Below are 12773 nucleotides of genomic sequence, written 5' to 3'. Positions count from 1 at the left end.
TAAGTAATACAAATGAAAACTAATAAAAATAATGCAAAAATGGAAAAAAATAGTAACCAAAATGGTTTTTTCCTAAAGGAAGAGAATAAAAAAAATTCTTTCCAAAAAGCAAATTGCACTGGAGATAACTAAAATGGATTAAAATCATTTTCTCAGGAAAAAAAATGTACAAAATAAATCTTAAATAAATTTCACAAGTTATGTATGAACATTCTTAAGAGTTTCATACATAGGATTCCATGGTTCCACTTTTAATACATCACATTTAGAGAAAATAAATTAACACAATCCTTTGAATTGGCTGCCTGCCCATTGGACAAGACTTATTTCTCTTTTTCAGCTGCTTAGTATATGTAAAACATACAATAACATGTCCTGTCCTTCCATGGACAATGCAACCATTTTTAGGTCAGCTCTGACAGATGTCACAGGGTTCTACTCTGTTGGGGCGAACAATAGATTCCATACTTTTTTCTTTGTCTCATGCTTCTTCTCTCCCAAATTCTCCAGCATCTTCCTGACTATTACAAATGATACTTTTAGATGTCGATAGCTAGGAAAAATCCTCACTTTCTTGGGAGTCTGATATCTGAACTATTTTTTCATCACTTTCCTCAACACATGAATCATGTGTCACTCATTTTACTTTTCTTACCACCTGGAACATCAAAGCCCTCTTCCTCCCCTTGGATCTGGCTTTCTAGTTTGCCTTTATCTGACACTTCACCTTTCTCCTCAGGAAGCCAATTCTCTTGCAAAGCCCAGCATCTGTGGCAATGTGGTGGAAGTGGAGGGTTTATTTTATTGCAGGAAGTACACTTCCAATAGTCAGCTAAGGATATTTCAGGGTCTTCATCAAACAAGTCAGTGTCACTCTCTTCTGCCTGATATATGGTTACTTTGCATATGGGCTCTATCCTTTGCACCACCTAGCTGCCCCTTTAGTGCAGTTTTAAGCTTTAATTTTTTTTTCTTGGTGAAGCAATCAGGGTTGAGTGATTTGCCCAGGGTCGCACAGCTATTAAATTTCAAGTGTCTGAGGCCAGATTTGACCTCAGGTCCTCCTGACTCCAAGACAAGAGCTCTATCTACTGTGCCATCTAGCTGCCCCCAAGCTTTAATTATTTAAGGCTGCACTAAGACTTTTGAGACACTGTATAGAGTCTAACGGGAGTTTGAGAAGATTCACTGGATAAATCCTTAACTCTTGAAATTCCCTTTTCTGTATAGAGATAGCTTCAGACCAAACTAATAAAATTATTTTAGATCCTCATAATTCATCATTATTTAATTTAGACAAATTGAAAAAAACATATAGTTAATATTTTATATTAACATAGAGTGAACATGGATAGATCAAGTACAACCAACATTTCTGAAGAACGTGCCTCGGGGGAGTAACTTAAGCAGAACTGTCACTAAGAATTCTGACATTTACAGCAAATTCAGTCTGGGGTGAAGTTGGTGTTTAAGAAGTGGCCAGGCCCGTGTGGAATTGAAATAGACTAGAGACAGAGGTCATGGTAATTGAGAAAGTTTGTCCCCTGAAAGGGCACAGTGTTTTAGGGTGTCAGGGGTTGGTTTGGACCAGAAGGTATTGAACTGATTGAGGAGGAAGGAGAACGACTCAGAGGTCACACGTGAAAGCATCCAGGATCAAATAGAAAGAACTTGAAAAGAGTTTGTTGGATGGTGGCAGAGGGGAGATCTCAAAATGACATTGGAGAGTGATGAGTATACTTACTTCTACTCCTAACTCTGTCTGATTGGGGGTTTGGGAGAAGGATTAATTACACTTGGAGAAGGTACCAAAAACTGTGGTGTGTTCAGAGAAAAGCTTGATTCAGTGAGCTCCAGAAGATGGGAGAAATGTAAAAGAAACAGACCAAGGATCATAGATTTGGAGTTGGAAGGGATCTTTGAGATCATCTATTCAATCTCCTTGTTTAGCAAATGAGGGAACTGAAGATCAGAGAGATTTGACTTGCCTTAGGTCACACTGCTAAGGAAAAAAGCCAGCATTGAAACTCAGGTCTTCTAACTAGAAATCCATCTAGCTGTCCCCAAATAAGGGGTCCAATGGGTGGAATGGAAAGGAAAGGCAGAAGAGGGAACTGAGGAAGGCTAGTACTATAGTATGGGGAGGAATTAAATAGGGGGAAGAAAAGCAGATGCCCATTTTTCCAGTTTGCAAATGGTTCCATTTGCCACTGATTCTTCCCCATCCCCAGCTGATACTTGTTATCCAGAATTAAGAACAGAATCAAGAACAATCCTAGAACAAGCACATTGAAGGATGGGGAAAAGTTCACCACCCCACCACATCCTGGAGGGAAAGTGCCCGGGAGAGAAGAGATTGACTACTGTGGGATCCTAAGGAGTGGGCAGGAGAGTAAACCAAGAATCCAACATCAGGGCACAGGATTGGGAAGTGCCTATGTTGGCATCAGGGGTGGAACTCTGGTAGCACCTTGCTAGTTCTGATTCTAATCCTAAGTGATAAAGGTCCATTCCTAGTATATGTACATCAGACTCAATCTTTTCCCTGAAAGACCAACTTTTCTGGACACTTATAGTCATGAAAAGTCTCAACCAAATGATTGACACTCTTGTTAATGCTGTCTCACATTTCCTTTACTTCTTTCATGTATGTTCATCTTTCCCTCTAATCACATAGTAAGGAAGAATTGTGTCTCAATCTGAGACAACCTGGTGGGGAAGTGGATAGAGTGCTGGACTTGGACTTAGGAAGACTTGAGTTCAAATCCTGCTTTGGGATACTTACTAACTTGGTGACCTTGGGCAAGTCACTTAACTTCTATATATGTTAGTTTCCTCATTCATAATCTCAGTACAACAAATAGCATCTGCCTCCTACAGTTGTTGTGACAATAAATGAGATACATAAAAAATGTTTTGGAAACCTTAAAGTACTATATAAATGCCAGCTATCCTTAACATCATCATCATCATCATCATCATCATCCTCATTATATTTTTAATCATTGTATTCCCCATAAAGAATCTAGCAGAGTGCTAGGTAAAGGGGTTGTTGCTCAATAAATATTTGCTGAGAAATTGATTGACACTAGTCAAATAAACTTAGGCACTGTACTGCCTGCTGCTCCAGCATGTGGCTGTTTTTTTCTTTCTTCCTGTCTGAAGGCCAAAGGTTGCCATTTGGTTCTGAATGTGAGCTGTGTGACTTAATTCAAAGCTATGTGTTGTGAGCTGGCTAAAGCATACTTCAAGACAGTTTCAGCCTGTCAAGCAGTTTAACAAAAAATGCACATTACTGCCATGGAGAGCTTCAGGGAGGAGCAGTCAGTCTCAATTAGCATGAGGAGAGTCTAGCCTTTCCAGGCTGAAGAACTGAAAAGGGTATTTGCTTGCTTTCTACCAAAATGCTCCCAGCTGGACAGTCTTGATAAATAAAGGCATATTTTCCCTTATTATCATTGGCTGGTTACACCTACTGATAGCAGGTAGATTAATAAGGCAGAAAGAAGGAAGATTTTAAGTTCTCATCCTCCAGTGCTGCAAGTTATTGAATCAAACACCATAATAATATCTTTCTTTTTGCCAACATTATAGGGTTATGGACCTATTCACAACCTCAATCACACCTTGAGTTCTGGGTCTACTTACACTGTCCAGACCCTGACCTCTGTCTCACAAGAGAACTACATCAGAACTATGTCATTCAGATAAGTAACATATCTGAGAACCCTCCATTACTGCTTCCCAGATATAGTGACATTGACCTCCTTGCTATCCAATAATCAAGACACTTAAGTCATCTTTGGGTTCCAGGCCCCATGTCTGGAACACTTCCTCTTCCACTTTGCCTACTGACCTCCCTGGTGTCCTTTAAGTACCAACTAAGATCCCATCTTTTAGTGGAAGCCTTTCTCAACCACTCTTAATTCTATTGTCTCCCCTCTGTTGATTATTTCCTGTTGATCCAGAATATAGTTTGTTTCATACATATTTCTTTGCATGACATCTCTCCATCAGATGTGAGCTCCTTCAGGGCAAAAACTGTCTTTTGCCTCTTTTTGTAACCCAGCTCTTAGCGCAGTGCCCTGCATATAATAGGCACTTAATAAATGTTTATTGATTGATTGATTGCTCTCTGTATATGTGTATGGAGGCAGCACTTTTAGAGGTGGGGAGATTATGATTCAGAGTTTTATACAATGATCAGGCTAAAGTGCAGTCAAGGTGTGCCCTACCTCCCTCTATGCTTCCCACCCTCTAACAACTCAAGCCTCAATTCCCTCAAGTTCCTCAAGTCCCAAGGATTCCCACACCCAGATCACAAGGGTTTCATATCCAAATGTTCACTCACATTAAGGCTAATTTATGCATAATACTTTTTTTCTTGGCACATGTCACAAATATCGAGAGTGCAGATTACCTACTGTCATGTACTCTATTACCAGTGTCAGGAGAATACATTTATACTCTTTTATAACCCAGTGAGTAAATCATAATTATAGGCAACTTCAAGCCTCTCTTGACTTCCATACTAGCTGTCACCATAGTCCAACATGTAGCAGAAGAGGTTCAAGCCTAAAAGTCAATACTTTAATGCTTAACCCAATGATCTTTAGTGCTTGAAACAAACAAACAAAACCAAAAATGAGGCACCATGCAGTATAAAGTTGCAAATACCAATTAGTTAATAGTAATATTTTAGATTAAATTTCATTATGAATATTAGGTTTTATTCCTTAAGAACTATGTTTCTCTCAATTTTTGTTGTTGAAAGAACTGCATTTCTTAGAAACATGGTTCAATAGTTTAATGGATCTAGGATCTCACTGACATGGGCATTTCTTCAAATGGTACATATTGGAAATCAGCCACATAATTCTCATCCGTGTTCTCTATATATCTCCTAAAGAGGATCTGCCCAGTGTGCTGGAGGCGTACCTCACAGTCTTTTTGCTTGTTTGCTGATGGGTACCAATGTAATCTTTGGATTAGCTGTTTGGCTGTGGCAAATCATACTTTGGAAACATACAGTAATACAATGTATTAATATTTTCAGTAATCTCAGTGGAACTCCATTTCCCTCACCAAAAAAGAAAACAAAACAAACAAAATCTACAATGTGTCTCGTTTTTGTGTTTCGACTTGTTTCTGTCTGCTTCATCTTGTTGTAGATAACATATTTATAGCATGTCAGATCTGTTTGTGTCCTTTAATTGTATATAATAAAACTTAACCCTGGGAAGGAACAGCTTAGGTCATTGGAAATAACATTGGTCTTTTCTTGAACTTTAAATTTCAATAGTTGTCCTGTTTATACAAACAAGTTGACATGTTTAGAAAAGAAGCTACATTGATCTTCACATGCAGTCCAAAGTAGCTGCCAGTACTCTGCAACATAGTTAAGCTTTGAGGTGCTTTATAAGTGTTCCCACACTGGTTTGACATGCTCATTTCTCCCTACCCCCTGATATTCTTATAAGAATTCAGAGGAAAGATCGAGCTTTAACTTGATCAATGACCTTAATTTTAAAACTCAGAACTTGGAAACAGACTCATGGCACACCACCTTCCAGTTCTGCCCACATGCTTCCTTTTGACCATTTTTCTGAACATGTCAAGGTGTTGTCTTGTTGTATGGAAGTTTGTATCCCATTGGAAGCCTTGTCTCAATAACACTTCATGGCAGAGTAAAAATTTCTTTTTGCCCAATTAGAACTCTGATTTGAAATCAACACTTGGTGATATTCATATTTCAACTGCAATGATTTTAAATCTGTATGTACGACTTGTAAATACTGCATTGGAAATATTCCAAACTTTACATTTCAATAGTAAAGGAGCAAGGCAAATCTGACAGGTAATTATTTATAAGCTTAAGAAAAAAAGGCATATTCACTTTCTACACTTGACCTGTTCACAACAGACAGTATTTGTTTTATTTCATTCACTTCTTTAAACTAGGGCTAAATAGATGAATGAAAATGTCTTCTATACTTATTTTAAGGACTTTTTAAGTGTTTTTCAAGTGTTACTATGAAAACCTTTAGATGATTATCCCCTTAGCTTTGGTTGCTTGAGTATTTTACTAAGAGTCAGCATTCAAGTTGTGCTCAGAGTTGAGATGTAGGGTTTTTCATTATATTTCCTACTTATTAAAATAAAATTGGTGATAAATCATTTACCCTTTCCTGCTGCTTCACATTGACTTTTGGTAGTCTATTTAACAACTCAGACTTTTGAATCATATATTTTACTATAATCAGAAAAACAGGACAGTTTATCTGTGGGAGAAAAAAAAAAGAAGGAAATGAAACCAATAGGACTCACTTTTCCCCCTACTTTGAGGTTGCTTGGAGAGTAGAAGCAGGGAGAGTCAAAACCTCTGGCTTGGTGTTTTAGTATAGTTTGGCCCATTATACTGTATTGTTAGACTGAAGTACACTGAAAGGTAGGAGGGGGAGAGAATCAAATGATTTCAGTTGATGGCAGAGCAGTATGGTTTTGTGGGTCTGACATTTGTGGTGTCTTCCCCTATATGTCTGCAGTTTTGATTTCCTATGTGGTATGTGCTCTGGAAAACTCTTGTGTTCTAAGCAATTCATATCCTATTTCATTTATATAATGTTGGACCTTAGCATTGGAAATAATCTTAATGGTTGTTTAGCACAGCCCTTTCATTTTACAAATAAAGAAATAGGTACTGAGAGGGGAAATGATTTGTCCAAGGTTCATACAGTTAGTAACGGGCAAAAGTGGGATTTGAATAAAGTCCTTTGACTCCAGGGCCAATGTTCTTTCCACTAAGTCCTCTGTCTGAAAGTCTTGAGGATAGAGATAACACTGAAAGGGTGGGTCAGAATTATTTTGCATTACAAGGCTTGTGATAGCTATGCCCAGGAAACAAATTTTGTCTCTTTAATTATCTTTTAAGCGATTCCTGTGTCTGAAATTATAGGAATATGCTAAGCAGAGGCTGCAAGTCTCTGCCATTATGGACTAGAAATCAAGAAATGAGTTTTATCCATAGTTTCATTGATAATTCATTTGTTGTTCATACCTACTTTAGTAGTATGGACTGGTGAATTTTTAATCTGTTACTATCTTATTTTCCATTTTCATGAAATGAGATAGCACCCACTATTGGTTTTTTTTGTGCGGTTTTGACCTCTGTGTGTATCTATGTATCTATGTGTGTGTGTACTATGTTATGCATATATATGTATATATACATATATACAGAAAAAATATAAAATATATTTTAATGTAGCTGAAATATATTTCTAATATTTGCTGAGGACATTTTATTTGTCTTATTCTGATAATCTTTGTTCTATTATTAGCAAAAATAGTTGCATCTGAAATTTATTACAGAAAAATATTTGAGTTTTTACAGATAATTCTAGAAGCCAAAAGCTTTCAGGTTATGTGTGAATCATAGGGAAGAAGTACTCCATTTGTGGTACAAAGCTGGCAATTTTTGATATCATAGTAATATCAATTTACCATAGGACCTCTACTACTCTGTCTTAAACTGACTCATTTTGATCCTGTGATCAGTTGTCTCCATCAAGAATTGACCAATAAATTATCTCTGTCCTTTGCAAGCAGTGAAGGAACACACTTGTTTTCCACTCTCTCCTCACTACCTGATTTAGAATCTATCATATTCTCAGAAGGAATACATGTTCAGTTTGGGCTCTTTCCATAGGACCTCATGGAGCCATATGTATGCCTTTGTAAGACTGAATAATGCCTGCCCATCATTATATGTTCTTTATTTGCATTTTTTACAGTATACAGCAATCATTCAAGTTCATACATTCATTCAGCAAATATTTGTTAAACATCCTGAATATAAAAATAAATGACCTTCAACCTTCACTTATATGAAACTAGATAACAACTTGATGGAGTTATTTTATAGGGAATTCCTATTCAATTACAGCTTTGATTAAATAAACTCTGAGGTCCTTTCTAATTCTGAAATTTTGTGCTAGATTGCATCAGTGAAAGACAGCATAATCCATGATTCAGATTTTTGATTGAACTGTTACATAAAATACTTTACTACTAAAATGTTATTTAATTAGAATTACACACTATGAATTAAAAATTGTAAAAATTTTCTTTAATGCACAAGCCTAGAAATAACAAATTGAGGGTGGTGTAGTGGATAGAGCACTGCTCCTGGAGTCAGGAGGATCTGAGTTCAAATACGGTCTCAGACACTTACTAGCTAGCTGTGTGACCCTGGGCAAGTCACTTAACCCTCATTACCTCAAAAAAAAAAACAAATTGAAAAAACAATAATCTATTCACTTTTGAAGTGAAGACTTTTTGCTTTGTTTTCTTAAATCCATCAATCAATCCACAGGCATTTAATAAATGCTTACTATGCACCAGGCATTATCCTGCCAGAAAAATACAAAATAATTCCTATCCTCAAGAAACCTCCTGGTGTCCCTCCAAAGCCAAGGTTAAATTTCTCTAAGGTTTCCCTTAATGACTTTAATTTATAAGATTGACTATTACTTTCAGCTCCTTCCATAGCTGCTTTCTATTCTAACTGTGCTAGGCTACTCCTTGTGATGCTGGGTGTGGAACACCATTAATTGACCAAATTTTTTACTCATGCTTATCCTCTTAGATGATCAAGAAATCAGAATAATTGATTTGTGGGAGAAACAAGGAAACAAAATCCACTAATAGTACTCATTTTTTTCCCCCTACTCGGAAGTCATTTGCAAAGTATTTTGTAGAGGTTGGCTCATGGCTCATTATACTGTATTGTTCAACTGAAGTGTTCTGGAAGTAGGAGAAGAGAAAGGAATAATTTTTACCACACGTGTTGTTAGTGCAAAACATTTCTATGTATCTGTTCTCATTAATCCAGTTAAAAAGTTACATAAATCCAAATTAATATTAGCTAGGATTTATATAAGATAGTATTTTAAGATTGGCAAAGCACTTAAAATGTTTTCTTGAGGCAGCTAGATGGCGCAGTGGATAGAGCACCGGCCCTGTAGTCAGGAAAATCTGAGTTCAAATCCGATCTCAGACACATAACACTCACTAGCTGTGTGACTCTGGGCAAGTCACTTAACCCCATTGCCTCGCCAAAAAAAAAAAAAATGTTTTCTCATTTGATCCTCACAACAACCTTAAGAGTTTGGTGCTATTATTGCACCAAATATTATTGTTTTAGTATGTGCTTGAAATCGCATCTTGCTATGGTCCCCTGCCCGCCTCACCAGTTACCATAATAATAAGCAGACATATAAGTAGTCAGTATAAGGTAACAGCAAACAGAAAATAAGAACTAAGAGTGTAAAGGGGAACATAGAAGCTACTTGCCAAAATTGCCTTCTAAATTAAATTAAGGCCACATCCAGGAACAACGGGCTAAATTAGAGGAAGCCAGCTAGGCCCCAATAAATGGCACTCAGCTAAGCTCCAGACATGCGCAGTAAAACCAGAAAAATGGAATACTAATACGGGATCCCCAAGGCGCTTTATTAAAGTGTGATTGATGCATTGCTCCCTGCTTCCTGCCTCTGTGATCTTTCCCACAGAGTATCCAAAGAACTGGGCTTGTTCTCCCTGACCCAATCAGGGACCCCTTTGTGGTCTTTTTCTTTAAGGCATAAACCAGGAATACAGGCTGGGACTTAATTTGCTCCACAGGTATACACCCCAATGGGTGTGTATGGCTCTCTGCATTCAGGGGCAGGCAAAGAAAACACTGGTTTTACCTTCTGTGGTAGGGACCTCCCTTCATGGTTGGGGTTAATAGAACAAGTAAATTTGTAGTATTTATACTTTCCAGAGTTATTAAAACTTAAAAATACACTAACTCTGTGTATGTCTCATTCTCTGTCAGGAGGTGGGCGGAAGGATTTAGCACTGGTCCTATGGAATTGTAGCTAGTCTTTTCATCGATCAAAATTCTTAAAACTTTCAAAATTGTTGTCTTTATAATGTTGTTATTGTACAAATTATCCTCCTGGTTCTGCTCACTTCACTCTGGATCAGATCATATAAGTCTTCACAGTTTTCTCTGAAAGCATCCGTTTCATCAGTTCTTATGGAATTTAATACAACTGAACAAAAATTTATTAAATTCCCATTGTGCATCAGACATTTTACTAGCCTCGTGTTACTAAGAAAAAACGAAACAGCTTATGTCCTCAACAGGCTTATAATCTCATAACATTAATTGTATTTATTGCATCAAGCCCAGAAATGCATAGTCTCCTAAATGAGATATTTAATCACTGAACAGAGTTTGGTTTAACTGTCCGCAAGAGAAAAACCTAGTAGATAAAGATTGTTTGTTGTCCTGGATGTGATATTCAAGTTGAAATATTCAGCTCATAGAGCTGGCCCATCTTGGACAGACCTTGTCAACTGACAATGAGCTAGGCCCAGGATCAAATAGGTGGAGGATTCCAAGCCAATTATATTTGTTAACCTGATAATGTTTTTAATGACCCTCAATCTTTTCCCCAAAACAAAGGCCCGTCATTTTAATATTGTTATTCTTCTGGAAATGTATGACTCTAGATTATGGACTATCATAGTCTCTAAGGAATTGGTGTTGTGGGTCATATTAAAGGTGATTAAGAGGCACAGTTGGGGATGAGTAGTAGGTGACATGCTATCAATGAAGAATTGTACAAGCAATGCAAAAAAGTATTAGAGAGTAATGACTGGAAAATAAGTTGGACTATCCATGTAGCCAGAGTGAGAGATACTAATGGTTTGCATGAATGCTCCATTGGAATCCCTGCAATGGCAAGATAGGTAAAGGAAGGCTCCAGTGTGTTGGGTAAACCTTTTTTACAGGAATTAGAAATGTAGTTGACTGTTTCCTTCCCATATTCAAAAAGGATGAGATGAAGTGGATATAGGAATCTGCTGCTAATTTTAGCTGGTCCTCTGATTAATGTACACAGGACACACTATTAAGTTCAATATGTTACTAACATTTTCCTCTTAAGTCTAGTCAATGAGCAAAACAATAAATCAAGCTCTGAATTGTCATATTTTCTGATTTCCAAGGTGTAAATGCTCACACTAAAAATTTAACACTAGGTTCTTGGGAGTCAGTTCTAACTGGCTCTCACACAAACAAACCCTAGGATGGATGGATTCTGATCTACACTCTAGCAGGGTATACTCATAGAGCCAAATGAAATATCAAGATATAAGACATGTTTACCAAGCCCTATTTTTCTTTTGAAGGTATCAGGCAACTTTGCTGATGAAACAATCTATTTTCTGCTGAGACAATGTCTCTAGTATAATATCTGGAAGTTTATATTTTTCCATCCTCATTTCAGCAAAAAGGAATTTCCTAAAGTGTTTTTCTTATGAGGAACCAACATTCATTGAGCTTCCAGGGGTATGTCAGAAACTTGCCATTGTTGTTCCATCATTTTTCAGTCATGTCTGACTCTTTGTATCCCCATTTGGGGTTTTCTTGCCAGATATAGTGGAGTAGTTTGCCAATTCCTTCTCCAGCTCATTTTATAGATGAGGAAACTGAAAAAGGGTTAGGTGGCTTATCCAGGGTCACATAGCTAGTAAGTATCTGAGGCCAGATTTGAACTCAGGAAGATGAGTTTTCCTGACTCCAAGTCCAGTACCCTATCCACTGTGCCACCTAGCTGCCCAACTTGCCATTAGTGTTCTGCATGGTTTTCATATAAGACAATTGAACACGTAAGAGGAGCTGTTGTAAATTTTTGTCTTTGATAAAGCTATCAGACTAGTTTGCTGACAGCCAGCTCTTTGCATCTTTTCCTGTAGTAGGATGCAAAAAGCATCTTAGATTGCAAGCTCCTTGGGGGCAGGGACTGTCTTTCTTTTCCTTATTTCTATCCCCAAAGCTTAGTGTAGTGTCTAGGCACATGCTAGGTACTTAATAAATGTTTATTGAATTGAATTCAAAAATGGTCAGGGTTGCCCATCCATTCATGGTACATGCAGCCCTGCTTGCCCTAGAACAGGAGTTCTTAAACTTTGGTCTGTGGTTAAGTATGTGGATAGATTTGAAGGGATCTGTGAACTTAGATGGAAAAAAATATATCTTTATTTTCACTAACTTCTAACTAAAATTTAGTATTTTCTTCAATTGTTTTCAAACAGTATCCTGAAGAGTCCATAAGTTTCACCAGTTTGCCACAGGGTCCATGATACGAGGTTAAGAATTATGTTTTCCACATGCGTTGTAATATGGCTGCTTGTTCCACAATGACCCACGATTGTCGATGCATTCCAAAGCCATTGTCTAATAGGAACCCCAGGCTCTGTCTGTCTGGAGGTTATTTTCACTAGGAGTATGGATGGGGGAAAACATTTTGGCTAGACCATACTTACCAGTAAATATTCTGTTCCACCTGTGTTCTGGTTGGTCTGTATACCCCTAGAGCAAGAGTGAAGCCTGGGGTGACTGTGCTCAAGAAGGGCATAACCCACTTTCCAGGATCCCCGGGATTAGCATATACTTCTTTCTCATTAGAGCCTGCTGCTGAATCTGTTAAATATAGTATATGGGTTTGCCTTATCTAGTACACTGTCAGAATTTCCTTTGTTAGAGAGGAAGGAGTGTGGTAGAGCAGAAAGAGTACTAATCCTGAAGTCAGAGGTTCTGGATTTACTTACTACCTCTGATGATACTCTCTGTGTTACCCTAGGCAAGTCATTTACCTCCTAGGTAGTTTTTTTTAATTTATCTGTAAAATGAGGCAGATGGACAAGGCAGCCTCTAT

The 12773-nt window shown here is 37.6% G+C and overlaps 1 pseudogene; it reads right to left on the bottom strand.

Annotated features, from left to right (window-relative positions):
• Positions 1 to 265: 265 nt before the first annotated feature.
• Positions 266 to 12473, bottom strand: LOC114033138 (annotated as a pseudogene).
• Between the last annotated feature and the right edge of the window lie 300 nt (positions 12474 to 12773).

The sequence above is a fragment of the Vombatus ursinus genome, unplaced genomic scaffold (genome assembly GCF_900497805.2).
Source record: "Vombatus ursinus unplaced genomic scaffold, bare-nosed wombat genome assembly UNPS02006779.1, whole genome shotgun sequence".
Lineage (NCBI taxonomy): Eukaryota > Metazoa > Chordata > Mammalia > Diprotodontia > Vombatidae > Vombatus > Vombatus ursinus.
The sequence above is the reverse complement of the archived record's forward strand: the minus strand, read 5'-3'. Positions and strand labels throughout refer to the sequence as shown.